The sequence below is a fragment of the Arvicola amphibius genome, chromosome 12 (assembly GCF_903992535.2).
Source record: "Arvicola amphibius chromosome 12, mArvAmp1.2, whole genome shotgun sequence".
Classification (NCBI taxonomy): Eukaryota; Metazoa; Chordata; class Mammalia; order Rodentia; family Cricetidae; genus Arvicola; species Arvicola amphibius.
This window is the reverse complement of record NC_052058.2, coordinates 133,789,370-133,804,278: the sequence shown is the minus strand read 5'-3', so window position 1 is coordinate 133,804,278 and position 14,909 is coordinate 133,789,370. Positions and strand designations below refer to the sequence as shown.

At 41.6% G+C, this 14,909-nt stretch overlaps 1 protein-coding gene across 3 annotated transcripts in view; it reads left to right on the top strand.

Annotated features, from left to right (window-relative positions):
- Positions 1–14,909, top strand: part of Gabrb3 (gamma-aminobutyric acid type A receptor subunit beta3) — a 228,623-nt gene that overhangs the window by 201,866 nt on the left and 11,848 nt on the right. The gene's annotated exons all lie outside the window — the stretch shown is intronic.

Sequence of the window (14,909 nt, the reverse complement as noted above, 5' to 3'; positions counted from 1 at the left end):
ACACATGCACACATACACACACACATTCACTCACACACACATATACACATTCACACACACACACATGGACAGACCAGCCAGCCTGAAGTTCCCTGATTGATAGTCTACCAAGGTACACACATGCACGTGCATACACATGCACACACACACATACACACACACATACACATACATACATACACACCAACAGACCAGGCAGCCTGAGGTCCCTGCCTCACGCACTTGACATAGGCATCACCTACTGGTTGTAAGTTATGCCTTGTGTCTTCCATTTGTGTAGCTGCTAATGAGGTTAAGTGCATTCTCTGGTACCTACTTGGTGAGCATCTTTGATGAGCTGCCTGTGCAAGATTTTGTGTGAATTGTCTTTTTTAAAATTTATTTATTTATATATTTTACATTCTGACCATAGTCTCCTCTCGTTTTTCTTTTCCCACTCCCTCTTCTCACTTTTTCACTGCCCCCCTCAACCCATCCTTTGCTCAGAAAGGGATAGACCTCCTTTGGGCATCAGCAAACTATGGCTTATCAAGCTAGCATAAGACCAAGCACCTCCCCCCCCCCCCCCAAATTCAGGCTAGGCAAGGCAAACCAGCATGAGGAATAGGTTCCCAAGAGCCATCCAAAGCCAGGGACAGACTTTCTCCCATTGCCAGGGGTCCCACATATAGGCCAAGCTACACAATTTTCTCATATATACAGAGAGCCCACATCAGTCCCATGCAGGCTCCCTGGTTGTTGGTTCAGATGCTGAGTTCTCATGAGTCAGACTAGCCATTTCTGTGAGTTTTCTTGTGGTGCCCATTACACCCCCCAGCTCCTACAACCTCTCCTCCCTGTCCTCAGCAGGACTCCTCAAGTTCTGCCGAATGTTTGGCCGCATTTCTGAATCTCCCTGCATCAGTCACTAGAAGAAGGCTCTCTGGTGACATTCAGGGTAGTCACAATCTGGTCATAGGGGATGGCCAGTCCAGGCTATGAATCCACTGCAGCCGAGAGTCTTAGCTGGGCCATCCTTGTAGACTCGTGGGGGTTTCCTTTGCACCAGGTTTCTACCTGACCCCAGCCATGACCCAGTAAAGCCCCTTCTAAAGTCATTTCTCTCAGCTTTCTCCCCCTCTGCCCTCCCCGCAACTTGTTCCCTAAAGTTCCTAGTTCCACCAGTCCCGAGTTCGCCAAGGAGATAATCTCAAGTTCCCCTTTCCAGGGGATTTTGTTGGGATTTTGATGGGGATTGCATTGAATATATAGATTGCCTTTGGTAGAATTGCCATTTTTACTATGTTGATCCTACCAATCCAAGAGCATGGGAGATCTTTCCAGTTTCTGGTATCCTCTTCAATTTCTTTTCAAAGACTTAAAGTTCTTGTCAAATAGATCTTTCACTTCCTTGGTTAGTGTTACCCCAAGATACTTTATGCTATTTGTGGCTATTGTGAAAGGTGATGCTTCTCTGATTTCCCTCTCAGCTTCTTTATCATTTGTGTATAGGAGGACTACTGATTTTTTTTAAGTTGATCTTGTATCCTGCCACATCACTGAAGGTATTTATCAGCTGTAGGAGTTCTCTGGTAGAGATTTTGTGGTCACTTATGTACACTATTATATCATCAGCAAATAACAAACGCTTGATTTCTTCCTTTCCAATTCAAATCCCCTTGATCTCCTTATGCTGTCTTATTGTTATTGCTAGAACTTCAAGCACATGTTGAAGACATGTGGAGAGAGTGAACAGCCTTGTCTTGTTCCTGATTTTAGTGGAATGGCTTTGAGTTTTTCTCCATTTAATTTGATGTTAGCTGTCGGCTTGTTGTATATTGCTTTTATTATATCTAGATGTGATCCTTGTATCCCTAACCTCTCCAAGACCTTTATCATAAAGGGGTGTTGAATTTTGTCAAATGCTTTTTTCAGCATCTAATGAAATGATCATATGGTTTTTTGCTTTCAGTTTTTTATATGGTGGATTACGTTGATAGATTTTCGTATGTTGAACCAGCCCTTCATCTCTGCGATGAAGCGTACTTGATCATAATGGATGATTCTTTTGATGTGTTCTTGGATTCAGTTTGCCAGTATTTTATTGAGAATTTTCGCATCGATGTTCATGAGTGAGATTGGTCTGTAATTTTCTTTCTTGATTGAGTCTTTGTGTGGTTTTGGTGTTAGGGTGACTGTAGCTTCGTAAAAAGAGTTTGGCAATGACTCTTCTGTTTCTATTATGTGAAACACATTAAGGAGTATAGGCATTAGGTCTTCTTAGAAGTTCTGGTAGAATTCTGCACTAAAACCATCTGGTCCTGGGCTTTTTGTGGTTGGGAGGTTTTTGATGACAGATTCTATTTCCTCATGACTTCAAGGCCAATTAAATTGTTTACCTGGTCTTGATTTAATTTTGGTATATGGTATTTATCAAAAAACTGTCCGTTCTTTCACATTTTCCAATTTTGTGGCATACAGGCTTTTGTAGTAAGACCTAATGATTTTCTGAATTTCCTCTGTGTCTGTGGTTATGTCCCCCTTTTCATTTCTGATCTTCTTAATTTGAGTGTTCTCTCTCTGCTTTTGATTAGTTTGGATAGGGGTTTGTCAATCTTGTTGATTTTCTCAAAAAACCAGCTTTTTGTTTCATTGATTCTTTAGATTGTTTTCTGTGTTTCTTTTCTTTTCTTTTCTTTTCTTTTTTTTTTGGTTTTTCGAGACAGGGTTTCCCTGTAGATTCTAGAGCCTGTCCTGGAACTAGCTCTTGTAGACCAGGCTGGCCTCCAACTCAGAGATCTGCCTGCCTCTGCCTCCCGAGTGCTGTGATTAAAGGCGTGCGCCACCACCGCCCGGCTCTGTGTTTCTATTTTGTTGATTTCATTCCTCAGTTTGATTATTTCCAGTCTTCTACTCCTGGGTGAGTCTGCTTCTTTTTTTTTTTCTAGAGCTTTCAGGTGTGCTGTTAGGTTGTTAATGTGAGCTTTCTCCATTTTCTTTATGTGGGTGCTTAGTGCTATGAACTTTCCTCTTAGCACTGCTTTCATAGTGTCCCATAAGTTTGAATATGCTGTGTCTTCATTTTTGTTAAATTCAAGGAAGATTTTAATTTCTTTCTTTATTTCTTCCTTGACCTATGGATGGTTCAGAAGTTGACTGTTTAGTTTCCATGAGTTTGTAGGCTCTCTGGGGGTGGAATTGTTGTTAAATTCTAACTTTAATCCATGGTGATCCGATAAGACACAGGTGGTCACTCCAATTTTTTTTTGTGGATGTTTGCTTTGTTACTGAGTATGTGATCAATTTTCGAGAAGGTTCCATGACATGCTGAGAAGAAGGTATATTCTTTCCTATTTGGGTAGAATGTTCTATAGATGTCTGTTAAGTTCATTTGATTCGTTGCATCTGCTCATTCTCTTATTTCTCTGTTAAGTTTCTGTCTGGCTGACCTGTCCATTGGTGAGAGAGGAGTGTTGAAGTCTCCTACTATTAGTGTGTGTGGTTTGATGGCTGCCTTGAGTTCTAGTAATGTTTCTTGCAGCTCTTAATATTCTTTCTTTATTCTGTATATTTTTTGTTTTGATTATTATATGGCGAGGGAATTTTTTTTCTTTGATCCAGTCTATTTGTGTTCTGTAAGCTTCTGGTACCTTCATAGGAATATCCTTCTTTAGTTTGGGAAAGTTTCCTTCTGTAATTTTGTTGAATATATTTTCTGGACCTCTGTGCTAGAATTCTTCTCCTTCTACCCCTATTATTCTTAGGTTTGGTCTTTTCATGGTGTCCCAGATTTCCTGGATGTTTTGTATTAAGAATTTGTTGGATTTACAGTTTTCTTTGATCAGTGAGTCTATTTCCTCTATAGTATCTTCAGCACCTGAGATTCTTTCTTCTATCTTTTGTATTCTGTTGGTTATACTTGTCTCTATAGTTCCTGTTCATTTACCCAGATTTTCCATATCCAGCCATCCCTCTGTGTTTTCTTTATTACCTCCATTTAGGTCTTCAAGTCTTAAACTGTTCCTTTTACCTGTTTGATTGCTTTTTCTTGGTTTTCTTGGGTATCTTTGAAGGATTTACTAATTTCTTTTAACTTTTTGTTTGTCTTAATCTTCCATTTTTTAAGGGAGTTTTTCACTTCCTGTTTAATGGTCTCCATCATTTTCATAAGGTTACATTTGAAGTTAATTTCTTCTACTTCTTTTGGGTTAGGATGTTCAAGTCTTCCTGTTGCATGTTTGCTGTATTCTTGTGTTATCACGTTACTTTTCAGGATGTTGGAAGAATTCTTGCATTGGCACCTGCCCATCTCTTCCTTCAAATGAGGCCAGCAGAGTCTTGGTGTCTTGGTCTAATCTTTGCTGTGGCTGACTGTGTACTTGGGAGTTTTTCTTGGTCTGCCCTCTCTTAGGTCCCTTCAGCACTGGAGCAGGCTCTCAGATCCCCTCTGCCCTAAAACAGGCTGTGTTGGGGGATCCAAGGACCTTGCAGATGAAAAGGCAGGCTTGGGGGCATGGTGGAATAGGGTAAAGAAAGCCAGAAGCAGGGAATACACCCCGCTGCATGGCCAGAGAAGCTTAGGGAATCGGGGAGGGGGAGGGAACTGGATTCAGTCCCCAGGGACTGTCTGGCTATGTGGCCACTTACTCACCTCTCCAGATCTCCTCAGCATGCGAGCAGGGTTTCTTGCCGGGTTCTAAGGACCTTGCAGACCAGGATGATTTTTTTCTATTTCCATCCATTTTCTTTCAAATTTCCTGATGTCACTGGGGTTTTTTTTGTTTGTTTTTTGGTAGTACTCCATTGTGTAAATCTACCACATTTTCTTTATCCATTCTTCAGTTGAGGGACATCAAGGTTGTTTCCAGGTCCTGGCTATTACAAATCAAGCGGCTATGAAAATAGCTGAGCACTTCCTTTTGTAGGATAAAGCATCTTTGGGTATATGCCTGAGTGAGTGGCTTAGCTGGGTCTTGAGGTAGATTGGTTCCCAATTTTCTGAGAAAACACCATACTGATTTCCAAAGTGACTCTATAAGTTTTCACTCCCACCAGCAATGGAGGACTGTTCCTCCTTACTCCACATCCTCTCCAGCATGAGCTGTCATCAGTGTTTTTGATTGTAGCCATTCTGACAGGTGTAAGATGGAATCTCAGAGTTGCTTTTATTTACATTTCTCTGATGGCTAAGGATGTTGGGCATTTCTTTAAGTGTTTCTCAGCCAGTTGAGATTCTTTTGTTGAGAATTCTCTGTTTACGGCTGTACCCCATTTCTAAACTGGATTATGTGGTTTGTTGATGTCTAGTTTCTTGAGTTCTTTATACATATTTTGGAGATCAGCTCTTTGCCAGATGTGGAGTTGGTGAAGATCTTTTCCCATTCTGTAGGCTGTCTTGAATTGTCTATCTTTTAAAAATAACTTTCAGACATGGTTTGTTATTGTTTGTATGCATTCCAACACTTTGCTTAAAAATTGCGTGTGTGGGGGGGTCTGCTAGGATTTCTGGTCTGTATACTAGCTTATTTATTCTTTGGAAAATGCGTATTTATTCTTCTTTGGAAAGCCCCAGCACTCACTGTGCTCTTCGTTTTAAATCACTAACATGCTTCCCAATGTTGGTTCTTATTTACTGTTTCTTCTTGGCTTAGTTATTCTAGCTTTTAATTTATTTATAATTTGTAATCTCACTATCAGATAATTATAATTTTGCTTAAAATTGGTTGATATGGTTGCAAATGCTTCAATGCCCACATTTGAGAGAACAGAGACAAGAGAATCACAAGTTTAAGGACAGTCTGCACTATATATCAAGATCCTGCCTTAAAAAGGGAGACAGCTGATTTACATAGTATTAGCTATTGGCATCAGTGCTAAAGAGTGCAAAAGTGTGTTTTTAGGGTCCATGAATACACGGTTCCACTATACAGAAGACACCGGATTTTGGTATTTGTTAACACTCAGGAACCTATCCATCCCTTCCAGGCAAATTGTATCTGTCCATAGCACCAAAAGAGTACTTTTAATACCCATTTCCTTCAGTTTTTAGAATAATTTCAATTTCTGCATTTCTTTTTGTTTGGACTTTTAATCTGAGAATAGCAAATTGGAGGGACGTATTATATTCACGTTGCAGAAAATGTGGATCAAACGCATCTGGTTTTTTTTCTACAACAGTTAGAGGAAGTTTCGCCCAGCACAGCATGTCTTTTCAGGGAAATAATTTCACTTTCGAAGTCAGAAGGTTACTACTGAGCTATGAAAATGTGTGCAAAACATGGGAATCACAGACAAGTTACAGAACCACAATTCGGGAAATACTGAGTTAAGATCTTAGCAAATGTGCTGAGCTCACGATAGAGGATCACAAACCCAACATGCTAGGCTTACACATCACCAAACCACCAAACCAGGACTGCATCTTCATACTGGTTCTGGATGCCTGTCCCACAGATGACCAAATTTGTAATGTTTAGTTTTTGCCAAATCTGAAATTTACTTTTAGGTTTTTTCTTGTTGCAATTGTTTGGTGTTTGGGTTTTTGTTTTCATTTTTATATTTTTAGTGTTATTTGCAGTGAAAGATTAAGATTTTTATAAGATCTATGGAGACTAGATTATTTAATATGATTCTTTAGCTGTGTGATGTTTTGATTTCTCTTGCTTTTTTTGCTGGGGCACAGTTGGATACGGGTATCCTGGCTTTATTTCAGAAGATTTTAAAATATGGACAAAGACTGGGATAGCCCATGATTAAACTACAAAGTTCCTTAAACATTTTCAAAAATGCTGTCTTTTTTCTTGACTAGAGATTACAGTCAACTGAGTTTCCCTTAGAGACGGTGTGCCCGCTGTTAACACATGCCCCTCAGCTTCTTTTAAGAGTCTGTTCAAGGACCTCAAACCTTTAGTTTTTACTTAAGTCATACTGACAAACTGTTGCCCTTAGTCCTGTATCAGTAAAGACGTTGTAGGTACAGAGAAGCAAAGCGGTAATGAAGGGATTGCAATTGTGTCTTCTTTATGACTTAATCTCACCTTGAACTCAAGAAGAAATCACCCTTCATGAAAAGAAACCATGTAGCGTTTACCACTTATTTTTCCAACTCTTCCTTCTGTAAGCCCAGACAGCAGTTATTAGCCCACTTCCCATTTGTCTGTGTGGGCCTATTCCATGCACTATGTGTAAATAGAGTCCTTTGTAAGTAGCTGCTGTTGAATGTAGTTTTTAAAGTTTTTTAAGGTTCACTCATGGTATGGTTTGTGTGTGTGTGTGTCTGTCTGTGTGTGCGTGTGTGTGTGTGTGTGTGTGTGTGTGTGTGTGCGTGTGTGCATATGTGTATAACATGACCCATTTTCCCCTTTGGTACCCCTAATGCTTTCTCTAACATGTCTCCTTCCCAACTTAATGTCTCTTTTATTTTTCATTCCCTACTAAGTCTAATGAGTGCTGCCAGTATGTGTGCAGGCATGAAGCCACCCACTGGAGCATGGGAAACTTACCAGTGGCCACATCCTTAAGAAAGAATGATTCTATTCAACCGTTATAACCTGCCAATAGCTCCTTAGTAAAGGATATAACCCAGAGATGACCCGCCCCCTTTTTCTGGCATTTTAACCGCCATTGTCTTGTATAGGTCTTTTGTAGGATCACAGTCTGTGAGTTTATTAAGATGACAACCGTATAGAGTGGGGAACCCTGATGGCTCCTTGGCCTTGAGAGGGAGGGAGGGGAGGTATGGGTGGAGGGAAGGGGAGGGAAGGGGGAGAAGGAGGGACGGGAAGGGGGAGGAGGAGCGGAGGGAGGGGGAGGAGGAGGGAAGGAGATGGAAATTTTTAAATATAAAAAAAAAAATAAACCATGAGAAAGAAAAAAAAAAGATGACAACCGTGCACATCAGGTCCAAAACACACCCCTTCCCAGCATTCCTACAACCCTCCGGCTCTGACGTTCTCTCTCCCTCCTCTTCTTTGATGCCTCCTGAGTTCTGTTGGTGGTAGGATTAATACAGGTGTCCCATTTAGGGATGAACCCTTAGTCTCCTATTTCAGCACTTAGACCAGCGTTGATTGTTGCTTATTTTAAATAGAAGTTTCTCTGACCACGGTTGAGAAGAGGCCAAGTCTAGGGGTACAACCCTAAGAAAATCAGCAGGCAGGATTTACCCAATTCTGGGTATGCTGCAATTCCACCAGTGGGTTGACCTTTCCTGCAGGCCAGTACTGTAACACACAGGGTCCAGTCCTGGCTGAGATCATGAGCGTGTGTTTTCCAGCCGATCCAGCTCCTTCTGACGCTATGAACACTAGCCATCACGGAAGATGGGCAATGGGCTTGAGATTGATTTCTCAGTGTTTCCTGCCTCAGTCATAGGAGTCACCATGTAGTTATGGTGGGAAACAAAGGTCAATGTCAATGTGTTGTTTGGAAGACCTCTCGGGTCTCCCTGACCCATAACTTGTAAAGGGGCATCCCATGCCTTGCTGTGATTTTAAGTTGATAATGCATAGACATGCTTTCTTTCTATCATCCCAGGGACTTCATCTGTGTATTTAGAAGGGGAATTGCTAGCTTGTGTGACGTTCTAACCTTTGGAGGAGCATTCAGAGTGCTCACTAAAGTAATATAGCCATTTTATATGGCTATTAGCAGACCGTATGGAGTCTAATTCCACACCGTCCCTGGCCACTCTGTTGTTTTGGCTGGAATCTTCCTAGTAGGATTGAAGTGATGTCTCACTGTGTGTTTGTCTTGCATTCTTCTAGTGAGAAATCTAGCAAAGAATCTCTTCACATAACAGGTGGCCATGTGTCTGTTTTCTTTAGAGAAATATCTATTCTAAGCTTTCCCCTACCTCTTAGCTTGGTTATTTTTCTGGGATATTTTTGACGAGGAGTAAGCATTCTTTATATGCTCTAGATACAAGATTGTTTTTTTATTTTTATTTTTATTTTTTTTTGGTTTTTCGAGACAGGGTTTCTCTGCAGCTTTTTTAGAGCCTCTCCTGGAACTAGCTCTTGTAGACCAGGCTGGCCTCGAACTCACAGAGATCCACCTGCCTCTGCCTCCCGAGTGCTGGGATTAAAGGCGTGTGCCACCACCGCCCGGCTAAGATTGTTTTTTTAAAATCAGATATATGCCTTGGAAATATTTATTTCTACCCTTTGGCTTATCTTTTAACTTTCTTGATTGCAATCATTTTCAGCATAACGGTCTTTCATTTTAATGGATGCTAATGGATCACATTTTCTTCTATTGCTAGTTGTATTATTGTCCTGATTGTATACAGCAGGAAATAGAGGACCTGTGAGATTGGGCAATCCTTACAAACAGGAACAATCCAGATCAACTATAAAGCTGCATCATCTGAGCACCTGTTCTCTGGGGCAGCATCGCATGAACAAAAGGCCATTGCAAGGGCCCTCAGCCTGCCTGAGGTATCTTTTCGGCCTGAATTCTCTTTTCCCTTTCTCTCTTTTCTACTCCCTGCTTCCTTTCCTCTCTTTTCTAGACTTTTTTTTTTCAGCATGTATTGAAGTGACTAGTCATGAGAGAAGCACAATTGTCGCAGAATCCCCTTTTAAATTATGTCATTGCTGTGTGCCTGAGGTTGGCCTTGAGGTTCCAGCTTAGTGCTGGGATTGCAGGCATGCGCATGGTACCCGAAATGTACTATTTTTAATTTGGGTCTATCTTACAAAGTCAACGGTGAATTGGAAGTGGATAGGACAGCATGGCAAAGGACCCAGGAGTAGTACTGGAGCTGTTTCAGGAAGACAGTGGCGAGAGCGCTTCAGATGCTGCCTGGAAAAGGAAAGGGCACATATGTGTCGGTCCACTCTGCATCAGCTCCTGAAATAGCAGCGTCTTGTTACTTCCCAGATACATTGGAAGGGCTATGATCAGTCTACAAAGCTAGCTTCACAGTGTGTATGCACCTTTTTAATGAGATCTTCAAAACTATCGATGCCTAGAGAGTGATGTAAATCTCGGAGGACTGGAGGTCCAGAGCCTGGTGTTGGCACAGCGCTCAATGCATCTAGGGAGAAAGGGTTGAGATCAGCATCTTTGTGGGATACTTTTGCCAAGCAAGCCCTGGCTTGGAACAGTAAGCTGTTCAGGGACTGTACCTCTGCCTGTTGACTCAGCATCTTCTGGGGACATGACTATATCTGCATTGGCACAAATGCACCAAACCCGGGCTCTGCGTTTCTATTGCCGCTTTGGAACTTCTAGTGCCGTTGTGAAGGGTACTCACATCTTTTCAATTTTATTAGCCGTTGGCTATGATTCCAGGGAAAATTTCCCAAATGTCCATATATTTCCAATAGCATGTATTGTGACGTTCAACCTTGCCAATATCAGGACATGGTCTGGGAGAGTCACATGAGGACTTATACACTCTGTAACATGCATGTGGATTGACAGAAAGCCTTACTTAGAAAAATATCTCTTGTCTCTGACAATTTTTAAGTTTAGTGGCATTCAGGAAACTTATTCCTGGCCTCTCTACCTTTGTGAGTACTCTTTATCTTATAAATGTTTCTTCCCTTCATCCAAATAAATTTACTCATCCACGAGTATTTGATGCCATTTTGTGAGAAACCCAAATCACTAAATCCTATGTATGTGCATGCCTGGTATAACATGTTCCTCAGTGTTGCTCTGGGTGCCTTACACTAGCCCAGGCTGCCTCTGTGTGCATCTCCTGGTACGGGTCACGGATTCTTGGAGATCGCTCTCTCTTCTTGCTTGTGCTATGCTCACTTTTTATACCTCAGGGTAGGGTCTAGAGCAGGTGATAAATGCTCACACAGTGTTTCACTTTTTCAAAATGGAATGTATCTGCTAAACAGATATATTAGAAAAATAGGATATTTTCTTAATTCTAAACTCTTTGTCTTGGCAAATGTACAGAAATCCATGCATTTCTGAAACTGGATTAATGTCTTCACAGACGTTTCCGATGATCTTGTAGAATTTGCTTTTGTCATTCTCTCTGTATCTCCAGCACTGCCCGAGGACAAATTTCCCACACAATTTTGGTGGTTCTTCACTTCCTATGTATTAGTTTTAGTTTGTATTGGAATGGGTTTTCTAAAGTTAGCCTCTAGAAAATACTAAGAAATTTTACTGGGGAAATGGAAGTTTGAAAAAAATGTGGTAAATTTACTTGCATTTTAAAACTATGTGTTGTTCTTTTCTGGGAGAGGATTGAATATTCTCACTCTGGTGACATAAAGGCTGGCAATGAGGCATGCCCAGTGTAACGGGTGCTTGGTATAGGTGGCACCTGAGTCACAACATCTTACAGTTGTTGGATAGAAAGAACAGAGCGACTGCGTAGCTAGGGAACAATTCATTGTTGTTACCCACTGGGACATAGTAGTGCTCATTCCTGTGGTATAACATAACCCATAGTGACTGACACCAAGATTATTTTACCCACAGTGAAGAAACAAGAAAACTAGACTATAACTAGCAAGGTCTAATAGTAACATCAAATCACAAACCAAGAGTCAGTGTGAAAATTGCTTCCCTAAGATCTTGAAGCTGCACGTGATTTCAAAATAAGACGCACCGAGAATATTGAACACTTTGCATATTCGACTCCATTGCAGAGTCTGGAGGATGTGCAAAATGCTGCTCTTCACACATTGGTGTGTGGATGCATTCGGCTGTGGTGTGTGAAGCAGGCTCTTATTCGGTGTTCTTCACAGGCATCTTGGAGAACGTACAGCTGCTGACAAAGATCTAACTTCAGAGAATATCAGTCATTAGATTTTAATGGGAAGGACAACAAGTCAGAAGGTGACCACTGACATTTGTAGAGCGCACACACTAAGGATTCAAGCAAATGGATTGGGTCAAGACCTTCCAGTATGACTAGGGGAAGGCATTTTCTAAAGACAGTGGATTTGAGTCTGCAGTCAGGAAGTAATGGGAAAATATTTAGGCAATGAAAATATCCTTGACTGGACACTAGCATGCTTATGCAGAGGCATGGTAGAAGTTAAAGCAAGTTAGTTGTGGGAACATGAAGAAACTTTCATTCCCAAGTGTTTTAATCCGTTTGGCCTCAGAAGAGAGTTTTGAGTATAGGATAGGGCTGATGTCCTGTTGTGCTTCTGAAACATGGGAATGGGACCGAGGGTCTCGGCCTGAAGATACAGGCCTTCATGGGAATCCTCAATGTCATGGCATGGAAACACTCCCCAGTTACATGGCATGGACTGTACATCTATGCCGACTTTCATTCGTACGAGTTTCATTCCCCTGATGGTATTTGAAAAATGGAACAAAATTCAGGGTAGAACTTCACCTTGTGCCAAACTCTGGAATAATTGCCAACCCCCTCCGAATAGGTTAGTCAGTGATTATGTTCTGAACTAAGACTCAAGCAAGGTTGGGAAATTATAAGAAATCTGGTGTGATGGAGTATTCTTGGAATCCTAGTTTCTCAGGTGGCTGAGAAAGTGGGATCACAAGTTGAAAACTAGCGTTAGCAACATACAGAGACACTGACTCCACATAGAAAAGCATTTTTGGAGCCAGGGCTGGAAGTAAAACTCAACACAGGGTACTTCCCCGAAGTCCTGAGCCCCTGCATCCATCCACAGCAGCCACGAGGAAAAAATAAATAAACAGATAAAATTACACACAAAAAGGTAAGTGTCTCCAACTCCGCATTCAAATCCATTTGAAATTTTTAAACGTATTACTGAGGAAATACTCACCTACCATCCAAGTGAAGATTTGTGCGGACAGCTCGAAAATGAAGACGTGAAGCACAAAACTGAGCTGAGAAGACAACTATGAGACAGAAAGATTAACTACAGAGAGCAAAGCAACACATTAGACATATCCAGCTAACAAAATTACGGTTGGGAATGTAGCTCAGCGGTAGATCTCGTCCCTAGAAAATGATTATGGGAATTGTTAAAAGTGAAGAAGCGCCATCAGGGCCATGCTCGCAACGGGAGGTAGGATCTGTAGAATGTGTTGATGGGGACAATGTACGCTGGGCCCCTTTTACAAAGTAAGCTAGTAGCTGTCAGAAGAAGCCCCATGCACTAGCCCGGCAGCACTACGGAATCAGGCTAACACAAGAGCGCTGCACGAAGTCGTCCTTAAGAAGGCTATTTATAACTTCTGCAGAAGTGGAAATCACCTAACTCCGCACCATTCGGGAAGGGCTATTTATAAACCAGTTTTCATGTATATGTATTTGGTGAGAAACTGGGAAGCATCCGAATTGTGTTTGCACACATTTTGCATCATTGATGACAGTGTTGATGTTCTGTTGACAGCCTGATATGTGCATTTGATCAGGCCACTTCAAGCAAACTGCACGGATACCCTAGAAACAAGGGAGGAAGTCCCATGCAGCTAGTCTTTAAATGCCGAGTGTAGTAAATGGTTTGTTTTCTTTTTATGGAATTCAGGCTGGAAGTGTGGGTAGCAGTAAAGGAGGAAGTCATGGGCTAAAACAAGACAGCTTCATATAAAGTAATAACCGTATGAGTGAGTGATCCTGCTGCAGAAGACATGCATGCAGGGACAAACAGACAGGAGCCTGGGGCCAAGTGTGGAAAAGGCATGTACAGTCTGTGGGAACACAGAAACCTGCCAGTCTTGAAGTAAAAGTATAACAAAGTCACGGTTGTAAGCTACAGCCTTTAAAACTAAGGTTTTCAGCAGGAAAAGTTTCTTAAATATGCAGTGAACGAGATTAACTCAAGGTCAACTGTTTAATGAATCTGTGGTGGGTTTGTTGTTGTTGTGGGAAGATTTCTTTTGTTTTGTTTGTTTTTATCAGCGCTCAGATGGGCTGCATTCCACAGCTTCATTGTGGCCTTGGTTCTGCGCACACACACGTGACTTCACACTGTGTGTGCTGTCAATACCACATGGTGCCAACTGAATGCTGCCTAGAACACTCGGGCTCACACGCAGGACCGTGCATGTTAGAAACTGCAGTGTTTTGGTTGCACATACTAAGTTTTCCAGTGTTTTAGAAACATAATGGTTTAATTATGCAAAACAAAATATTTTCAGATTGTCGTAGCATTATTCCTCAGATGTAAGTGTTAGACTAATATATCTTTGGGTTGTATTCTGTTTGAATGTTTGGATTTTAAAATTCCTGCTTGAGTTTCATAAAAATCATTGAGTTTCGACTTGAGTTTAGGGTGGAATTCCTAACTTTCGGATATGGCCTTAAACATGCTTCTGATATTTTGTCCATATTTATGGAAGTGCCATTCGGGACATGGAGGATAAGACATTGTTTAACTCTGAAACCATCCAAGATGTTTTTTGCCTTGTAGCATCAATAGTCAGCCAGAATTCTGTCCTTTATGTAACAATTAGCAGGTGCATTCATCTCACTGTGAACATGCTTTTTCCTTCAATAAAAATTACACACATCAAAGATTTCTTTTCAACTGGACTTCTTAGTGATTCCTGATAAGGAAACATTGACTGTACACTTGTATATGCAAAAGCATGAGAACATTTCTCAGTTAAGAGAGGTGGTGTGGGAAAGACACTCTGGTCAGGCTCTCTTGGGTGGAGACCTCTGTCCCTCAACAGACTGGGGCAGGGATCAAGACGTAGGTGGTTAGAATGTGCCTTTGGCCTTCTCCTTTGCCAGCCTCCTTCCAACCCAGGAGACATGGAGCCGGGACAACTGGAAAAGTCAGAGCTGGTGATTTGGTGTTGAAGGAGGGAGCAATAGGTTACACTTGCCTATTCTGAGAGAAACAATGCAGAACAGGGCAGACCAATGACACGTTAATGTGGCCTCCCAAGGCTCTGCTTTTGCACCGCTGGTGATGGTGGTGATTGGAGCCCAGAATGCAAACCCCAGGGTGATTATTGGAGTTTGCATTCTAGAAGGTGCTCCTCTAAGGCTCTCCTTCACGCTT